The following is a 9,607-nucleotide window of genomic DNA, read 5'->3' on the forward strand; positions in this document are numbered from 1 at the left end:
GGGAGGGGGCGCAGCCACATGTAAGTTGCTCATGACCCTTTCCCATCAGACCGTGATGTCTTCTTTACGGTCATTATCTTACAGAGCAGTTTTTATGCCCAGTGCAGACCGATCCCCCAAATGCATGAGCTTGGGTCCGGACGGAATCACACAGAATGGACACAGAGACACAGTTCGTGGTCTCATTTGAATGAAATGCTCCTTTGCAACTAGAAGCAAATGTTTTAAGCTGACCAAGTGATGACTTGTTTTCTAATCCACACGTGGGCTTCTGGGCTGGTTTGGTGCTTACGGTTTCTGCCTGTGTTTTTACAAATCTGTCAAGCGGGGGCGTCTTCCATGGGAAGGAATGTTGTCTGGCTAGCGATGGGAAGGCAGCGCCTTCTCACCTGCTGGTCTCCAAGCTCAGGTGGGCAGGTGGCAAGCCCAGCGGTGATGATGACAAGCATCCTGAGCCATGACCGACAAAAGCATGTGTAGTTTTTGCTGTCCCTGCCTTTAGAGGAACACTGCCGGTGTCTGAGGCTGTGTTTTTGGTGAGCTGCTTATGACTTCGGTGTGTGGGGAGGCTCCCCGGATTTCATAAGTCAAAGTTAAGGATGTGTTTTAACTAGCCCCCAAGGGCCAACATGGTCTCCATAGGGTGACAAATCACATAAAAGAAATAAAGAATTAATCAGCTGGAGAAAACTCCCAACGTGTAAGTTAAAAAACAAAAAAACCAAATTCAATCCTAGTGTATTTTGCTTTTGGGTGGGATACAGTTTGTTTGCTTTATTGCAGATTTATCTTAGGTTGAGAGTTGAAGACATCGAGATCTTACTCCCTGTCTGATGTTCGTGTCAGAGATAAAGTGGCTGTATTGCTAATCCTCGGCAGCTGTCATCTTTGTAAGACTTTGAGAGCGGTCACCGAGAACCCGTCCACAGGGGAAGGAGGTGAGTTGCTCCGAGCTGAAGTAGGACTGGGGCCAGACCCCATGGCCCAGGACAGGAGGAGGTGCTCTTGGGGCCTTGGGCTCCGTCCCGGCTGTGCACCCCCTGCGTGGGGACCGCACCCCACTGCCACTACCAGAGCCCGGGTTCTCTCCTGGCAGAACGGGGAACGTGCGCTAGATAATTCCCCGCTGTCTCCCAAGTGCCGGATGCACGTGGGCAGACACAATTTGCATAACAGTATCCCCAGAGCCAAAAGGAGGTCTGCAGTAAAATAACACAGGAAAACTCACGTATCTCGTTAACACAGTGAAGCGGTAAAACTAGGACTTTCTGCCGCTAATATTATTGTCAAATGCTTGATTGTAACTGGATTCCAAAGAAGATGCTTGTGCTATGTGGAAAACGCTTAAGTGCGCAGGAATACAAACTGGTGGGAAATCCACGGCGTCATCTGCACAGAACGTGGGGTCAAGGAGCAGGGGCATTAGATTGTTCCTTATGGAGTATAAGTGAAGGAAGAAAGAGCTTCTTTCGACTTTATAAAAGAAATGGAGTTCAAGAGCGATAGCGCAGTCGTGCTTTCTTGGTGGCATTTAGTGTGGATAGAGTATGCGGAAGCAGGGGGCACTTCCACGCGCATGGCGCACGTGGGCATTTTCGTACACGCTGAAAAGTGAGATTGAAGCATTGTTTATATCCTGTCTCTGGGTGTCCAACAGTGACTGATATAAATATTTTATTAGGCAAACCTGCAGGTCTCTGAAGATTATATGTCTTATCACGTTGACCCTTATAATTATGTTGTCTTCTGCAACCATGGGATCTCTTTTAATTTTGCAGTTCTCTGGTAAATATTGAACCATAAGAAAGGCACACGACTGTAGGCAGAGAGTATTGAGGAGGGAAGCATGTGAACATGGTTCCAACACGTGAGTAAGGCCGTGTCTGCCTCCCATCGCGCTGGAGAAGCCAGCACTTGGAGGAAGGGCCTAATTAGGCCAGAAAATGGTCTTCGACCTGTTTGATCCTCACTTTGTCACCTATCGCTCTGCAGAGTGTGGACCCGCCTCCCTCTTCCATTGCTCGAGAGAACTTTGTATGAAGTCACAGTCCCTGAGAAGGGGTGAGGGTGCTGATGCAGGAGAGGCTGGGGGAGGTGAGCGGGCACTTTCCTCCTTGGTCCCCTAGCCCCTGGCCTGGGGCTTCTCCTCCTCCTGGTTTTGTGCTTCAACTCCACGGCCCCATGGGCACGGCCATCAAAGTGCCCTGTGCATGACCCTTTGGTGCAGACGCCTGGCTCTCCTGCATGGGGCAGCGCCACCGATCCGGAGGGAGCCCCTTAGCCCCCAGTGTGCATGGGGAGGGCTGGTCAAAGGTCGGCCACATCCTTGATGTGCTAGTCCCCTCTGTGGGTCGGCCTGTCATCTCCCCTGTGTCCCAGAGCTCAGCCCGACTCCCTTTGAAGCTGACGGAGGCTGCTCCCTGGATGGACCCAGCAGGGCCCCCCCTTTGTCACTGGGGTCACTGCTATGTCGCTCGCTCTTCCCCCTCCCTGCCCCATGTCACCATCTTTCTTACACCCAAACAGACGTGGCCCCAAACAGGTCTTTGCAGAAATTGTTTTGAGAGAACAACACGGTAGGCGGCGAGCCTGTGGGCCACCGTCCTGGCTGGGTTCTGAGCAGTGTGAGATGTGGAAACAGGACGTTTCTGTGGAACTGTGTAGCAGTGGGAGGGAGACTCCTGCCTGACCCGACAGAGGTTGCTTTTCCGCCAGGCCCTGGTTGAGCGTCTGTCTTGTGAATGGTGTCGATGGGACCTCTTATCCCGGGTCCTCGGTGGGCGAGTGTGTTCGGTCCTGGCATGAGGCACTCACTGCTTTCCTGGCCACCAACTCCCCCAAGGGAGGTACAGTCGAGGACCCAGAGGTTCCAGGACGGGGCCACTGAGAGAGGTGGGAAACTCCTGAGCCAGCGCGCGGCTCACTCTGATGGGCTTCATCCTGGCCCTGCAAAGCTGATGCTGATCCCTTTGGAAAGGAGACAGCAGATGTCTCTGAACACCGTGGGGACACGGGAAGCACCGTGTATGCGCTCGAAAGACTGCTGGTCCTCTCCCACTTGGGGGTCACCCGCAGGACGTGACAAGGCCTGTGGGCTGAGCGGGGGCCCGACCAGTGCACATCCCGATGGGGAGGTGGGGGCAAGAGGCCGGCAGGCTGGGGCTCCTCTGGGTAGCACCCCTGTGTGTGCGTCCAGCCTCAGCACCAGCACGAAGCTCGGGCCCGTCCGGTGTGAGGTTGGCAGCAGTGGGTGAAGTGTCTGCTGTGGAAAGAGCTGAAGGAGACCAAGATGGCAGCCGTGGAAGAGGAAGGAGCCACAGGACCCGGGGACCCCGGAGGCCCCTCTCGCTCCCTCTTTCTCTCACTAGCTCTTGTTTTTCTGGTACAGGAGTTTAGGACTTTAGTTTGTCCGAAAGTCACTGAAGCAGAGACCACAATAAATCATCCTGATTTTCTTTACAACACTACCCCCCCCGCCCCCGCCCCGGCAAAACCAGGAAACACAAACAGCAACAGCGCCACATATGGGGAAAACATTTTGTTTTCTACATGGGATTCTGCATGATGATTTTGCAGAATACGAGTTCAAAACCTACCAGGGAGGCTTAGCTCTATGAAAAGTGTCAGTGACGGTCCGTCAGAGCCAGATCCGGGTGGGAGGGGACACAGCATGGAGCTGTCATGAGCCGGAGACCCCGTGTGGGGTCTGTGGGCAGGATGCAGTTCGATGCCCAGCCCCGCACCGCCTTTAAGACGTTGTAGACTCTGGCTCCAGTCGCCTGGGTTCGAATCCCTGCTCTGCTGAGCTCCAAGGGCCAGTTATTTACCCCCTGGATGGTTTGGTTGCTGCCAAGTGGGGACAGCGATAGAATCTGCCTCCCAGTAATTGTGAGACAGAAGTGAGGTTGTTCCTATAGAGGACTTGGCTGAGCCCCTTCAGCACATGGTGGTCAATAATGGCCGAGGTCCTGTCTTTCTTAACAGAGAAGAGAAATCAGTCACTGGGAAATTGGAGCTTTTCCATCCAGGTTGTTACTTGTCCAGGACCCAGAGCAGATTTCGACTTGGCAGCTCCATCAGGTGCGAGGCCCTGCCAAGGACAGTGGCTCCCCAAGCCCCCTCTTTCCTTGTTCTGACACCTGCCTGTCCTGCTTCCTGTTCCCAAGGGAGCAGCCTTTGGGGAAAAAGCGACGCAGAATGAAATGGATTCCTTCCTCCTATAATTTACATGTGGAAGACAAGTTGAGAATTAATCACTTACTCACCAATGGCACATTGTCGATGTCACCTTGGGAAAACCGTCTTATTTGACTGTTCTTTGGTTCTCTCTCAGTTGTACATTTCTAGAGTGTATGGTGTGCCCAAACATACCACCTCCTCCTACTCCTTCTCTGTAGTTAAGTAGCTTTTCTTTAAAAATCTAATAAGCAGAAACTCTTATTCCCAAATAATTATAGATTTACAGGAAGTTGCAAAGTAATGTACAGAGAGGATGCATGCCCAAAGCCAGCCTCCCTCCACACTAACATTTCGTAAGTAGAGTGTGGCATCAAAACCAGGACAGGGCCGATTCAGATTTCCACAGTTCCATGTGGTTCCACGTGGACTGGTTGCTGTGGGTGCAGAGCATCCTCTGCAGTGGTATGGATGACCCCGCGATCAAGCCACATGCCTGGCCCAGCACCATAGACTCCCTTTATCCTACATGTGCTCCTGGAGATCAGACTTCACCGCTCAGAATAATTTTTCTGAAGTCAAACCAATCCCCGTTCCTTTTTTACTGCTGTGTTGTAACCTGTGTGTAGCTGGACCGCAGTCTGTTTAGCCGTCCATCTGTTAAAGGACCCATATTGTCTCCAGTTTTTGACTATTACATATAAAGCTGCCACGGACATTAATGGACAGGCTTTTGTGTTGACATAGTTTGTTTGGAACAAATGACCAGGAGTGCAATTGTGAGGTTATGTGGTAAGTTCTCTTATAGGTTTAATAGAAACTGACCACGACATTCCAGAGCGGCCTTCTGGTTGTATCTTCTCACTAACAAAGTGTGAGCGATCCGGTTTCCCTGGATGTTGTCACTGCTTCCATTCCTACCATTCCGATCGGTGTACAGCATTAGCTCATTGTGTTCTTAATTTGTATTTTTCTACTAGCTAATGGTTCTAAACATCTTTTATTTGCCATCTGTATGTCCTCTTTGGTGATATATCTATTCAAGTCTTTTTTCCATTTTCTAATTAAACTTTATTTTTTTACTGTTGAGTTCTGAGAGTTCTTGATATATTCTAGATACAAGTCCTTTTCCTGATATGTGATTTGCAAATATTTTCTCTCAGGCCAATTTCTTTTCATCCTATTAACATTTTTAATTTTGATGGGTTCTAATTTATTGTTTTCTCCTTGCTTTTGGTGTCCAGTCTAAGAATACTTTGAGTATTTCTAGGTCCTGAAGATTTTCGCCTTTTTTTTTGCTTTTCATTTTTTTTTTTTGGGTCTATGACAGTCTGGTTGTTCCAGCACCATTTTTGAAAAGGCTGTCCTTCCTCCATTCAATTGTATTCACACTTTTGTGAAAAATCAGTTGGGCATATTTGCATGTGTCTATTTCTGTGTTCTCTCTTCTGTTCCACTGATTGCTGTTCTTCTGCCAATACCACACTATCTTGATTACTGTAGATACGTAACGTCTTAAAATCTGGCAGACTGATTCCTCCCACTTTATTCTTCTTTTTCAGAATTGTTTGGCTATTCTAGGACATTTCCTTTTTCATGTACATTTTAGAATAAGCCCATATATGTTTATTAAAAAAAAAAACTTTTCTGAGATTAGGTAGCAATTGCATTAAACCTATAGATTTATTTGGGGAGAACTGACATCTTTACTGTGTTGAGTCTTCCAACGCACAAACTTGGTATGCCTCTCCAATTACTTAGGTCTTCCTTGATTCATTTCATTGTCCTTTTGTAACTTCCAGCACACAGATCCTGTACGTGTTTGTTTCTTTAGAACAGTTGCAAATGATTTTACATTTCCGATTTTGGTTTCCCCTTGTTTATTGTGTTTATAGAAATACAATTGATTTTTGTATGTTTACCTTATGTCTTGTGACCTTCCTGAACTCACTCATTAATTCTGGAATGTTTGCAGATTCCTTAGGATTTCTATGTGGACAATCATGTCACCTGTGAATATAGGCCATTTTCTTTCTTCCTTTGCAGTCTGTTCCTTTTATTTTTCTTGCCTTATTGCACAGGCTAGAGCTTCTAACACTAGGCTGAATAAATGGTGAGAGCAGACGTACTCGTCTTTCCCCAGCCTTAAGAAGTAAACGCTGTTTTTCACCATTAAGTGTGATGTCAGCTGTGGGTTTTTGTAGCTGCTCTTTATCAGGTTTGGGAAGTTTCCCTTTATTCCTAGTTTGCTTAAAATTTTTATTATAAATGGGTATTGGATTTTGTTAAGTGCTTTTTCTGCATCGATTAATATAAGCATATGATTTTTTTCTTTAGACTGTTGATATGGTGGATTACATTGATTTATTTTTGAATATTGAGTCAGTTTTGCATATTTGGAATAAATCCCACTTGGTCATGGTGTACTATTCTTTTTGTACATTGCTGGATTCAGTTCGTTAAATTTTTTTTTCTTTTTTTTAGTATTTTATGTTTGAGTTCATGAGAAGTGTTTGTCTGTAGTTTCCTGTTGTCTTTGGTTTGTGTATCAGAATAATATTGGCTTCATCAAGTGAGTTGAGAAATACTTTCTCCTCTGCTATCTTTGGAGGAAATTATTTAAACTTGTGTTAATTCTTTATAACATTCTCCAGTGAAACCATCTGGGCATGAAGATTTCCTTTTCTAGGTTTTTATATTACACATTCAATTTTTTTGTCAGTTTAAGAAGTACAGGGCTCATGGGGGAAAAAGGAGTAAGACATGGAGATAATTTGGGTCAGTACCTTCATGATCCTGACATTTTTCACTTATTAAATGGTCCATTTTGGATACAGCATGCGATGCAAAAGTTCATCTTTATTTTTATACATTAGATTCCAAAGACATTTATGGCATGATTTTGATAAATGTTACCAATTTCTATTTCCCTTTCTGTTTTCAAACTTTTGGACCTTTACAATATAGAAATACTTCTGGTCTTAACCTAGTTTTCTCTCCCTGTCTCTCTATTATATTTAGAAGTGTGTTTCCAAAGTCAATTTCTTTTCTTGAGTTTGTTACAAAAGAAGCAAACATCTGCCCAGGTATCTAATGGAAGCTGAAAATCTATTCCCCATATGGTCCCTACTTGTGTGAAGTAAAGTTTTTAAAAGATTTCATGTTCTACTAGCAAGTAAATTGTGGGATCCTCTGTGATCCTCATCAATGTAGTATCAGTGCTTTGAGGGTGAAACCTCTCCTTTACATGGCTGGTTAGAACATATCTGTGGAAAATATAAGAATCCCCAGATACTCTTTGTATCTAAGTGCCGGCTATTGCAGTGTGGACTTTGGCAAGTTTGTTTCCTTCTGGGACTTAGAATACTTGCTACCAGGTAATGTTTATAAAGGACTTTCAAGTGCATTATTTCAAAAATACATTTTTTTTTCACTAAGCTGGGAAGGAGATGTAAATTATGCCATCAAGTCCCCAATAATATGTCTTTATGAAATAGATCTTGCAAATGTTCCAAATGTATTTTTTTTTTTAATGAAAAACACATACCCAAAGGAACATTTGTCTGATTGCCCATGGTGGTGAAATAGGGGAGTCATCTCTGCTTGGGGGTGGGGGGGTGTGATGTACACAGAGAAGACCATAAACTGAGGGACCACTGTTGGCTTGGATGTTTTGTCTGTATGAAAAGGAAAGTAACCCACTTTCTACCTGGTAACTCACCCACCCAGCAGAGCCAAAGCTGGTGCTGTTGGTCTCACCATTTAGAATGATCCCACAAGAAAACTTCCTATTATTTAGAAGTGCATTATTGTCAGCAAATAAATGCTCTCATCTCGGTGTTTATAATGTTAAGGGAAAAGGATATTGCATTCATTGCTTGCATCCCAAAGCAGGTTGTGTTTCCCTGAAAGCAGCTCTGTGTAAATAACAAATTCAGATTCTATCGATGATGTATCTTTGGACTGCTATTTATTTTACCTTCAAAATGTGTGAAATGCTGCTGATCTTTTATTTCTTGGAGGATGAACAATTGCAGCATTAAGAGACATTTAAATAATGCTTAATTTTTAAAGCAAGAGAATAAGACAAATGGATGTGTTCAGCCTAGACTTCAGATCAGGTTTCTGTTTTTTAAGCTTAATGTGTGATATTAGCCTATTAAATAGCATTCTTTTATTTGATATATTCTCTATCCCCATTAGACATCATTTCCATTGATGTTTTGTATTGTTTGCACGTTAGCACATCTCATATTAAAATACGGGGGATGGAGGGGAAAATAATTAGATTTATGGCTTTGTACTTTTAGTTTCCGATTTAAAGACCTATTAAAAACTAACTCACGATATGGTACATACAAGGCTATTATCTGTTTAAATTAGCTTATCAGAATAAAATATCTCCTTTCAGTGACTTTTCTGGAGAGGAGGAAAGCAGATGACCAGACTTGCACTCAGTGGAAACACAACTTGGGATTTACCATAGCAGCAAAACCCATTCAACACAATAGTCCTCATTAGCCAGTTAATGGCGATAGCTTCTGTATAACTTTCTTGCTACTCAAGTTTCTCTTAGGGAGTCTGGAAGGTGATGATCGCCCGAGCCTTTAGGCAAGCAGAGGGATTTTCCAGCTCCTCACCTGGGAGGAGTCGGCAGGCCGACACTCCGGGCAACCAGCAGGCAAATTCACTGATGCCTCACCGATCCTAAAACTGGCGGAAAGGGGTCTAAATGCATGTTGTGTCTACGGGCTGATTCTGCACTGTCTTTTCAGGGGGTTAAAGCTAAAGTTATAGTTTAGGATGACGGATTTGCGGACATACTGATGCAGGATTCAGACTTGGTACTCCTTCAGATCCTCTACTTTGGGGAGTTTACTTTCACTTTGTGAGTCCATTTCCTCCATTTTAAAATGCGGCAAATATGAGTTTTGTCTAAATAATTTCATGCCTCCTGTGTCTGGGAAAACTTTTTTCACATAAACTAAATACAGACTAAGTTTGAATAGCCCATGACTTTTTCTTTTGCTCTAAATTCTAATGACTATCCCACTCATAGAGTAGTATCTTGTGACTTAAACATAGTATAGCATGGAAGCCACAGAAAATAAAGTGTGAGCAGCAATGGCAACTTCACGTGGATCACAGAGAATGCCGTGACCCCCCAGCACACAGTAGGGGTGCATTTAGTGACAGCCTCACATGGGTTTGCTGATACATTTGTGGTGCCGACGACTGAACACGCAGAACGGACAGCAGCCCCCCGGGCATGTCTGCAGCCAGGCGGATCTGACGTAGAATCCTGAATCCACACTGACCCACCACACCATCTCAGGCTGGTCTCGTGATGCCTTTGCGCCTCAGGTTCTTTGTTTGCAAAACAAGGATCAAAATACCTACCTTGAGAGTTGTAAGAGTTCTGGGTGTTTTC

The 9,607-nt window shown here is 44.9% G+C and overlaps 1 long non-coding RNA gene across 1 annotated transcript in view; it reads left to right on the forward strand.

Moving 5' to 3' along the window:
• Positions 1-1,776: 1,776 nt before the first annotated feature.
• Positions 1,777-9,607, forward strand: part of LOC145720831 (uncharacterized) — a 156,922-nt gene continuing 149,091 nt past the window's right edge. The window contains exon 1 of the long non-coding RNA XR_014144040.1: positions 1,777-1,867. This is a non-coding gene — a long non-coding RNA (uncharacterized LOC145720831). The remainder of the gene's footprint in view (positions 1,868-9,607) is intronic.

This window comes from Leptonychotes weddellii, chromosome 3, assembly GCF_054177405.1.
Source record: "Leptonychotes weddellii isolate Sample4059 chromosome 3, ASM5417740v2, whole genome shotgun sequence".
Lineage (NCBI taxonomy): Eukaryota > Metazoa > Chordata > Mammalia > Carnivora > Phocidae > Leptonychotes > Leptonychotes weddellii.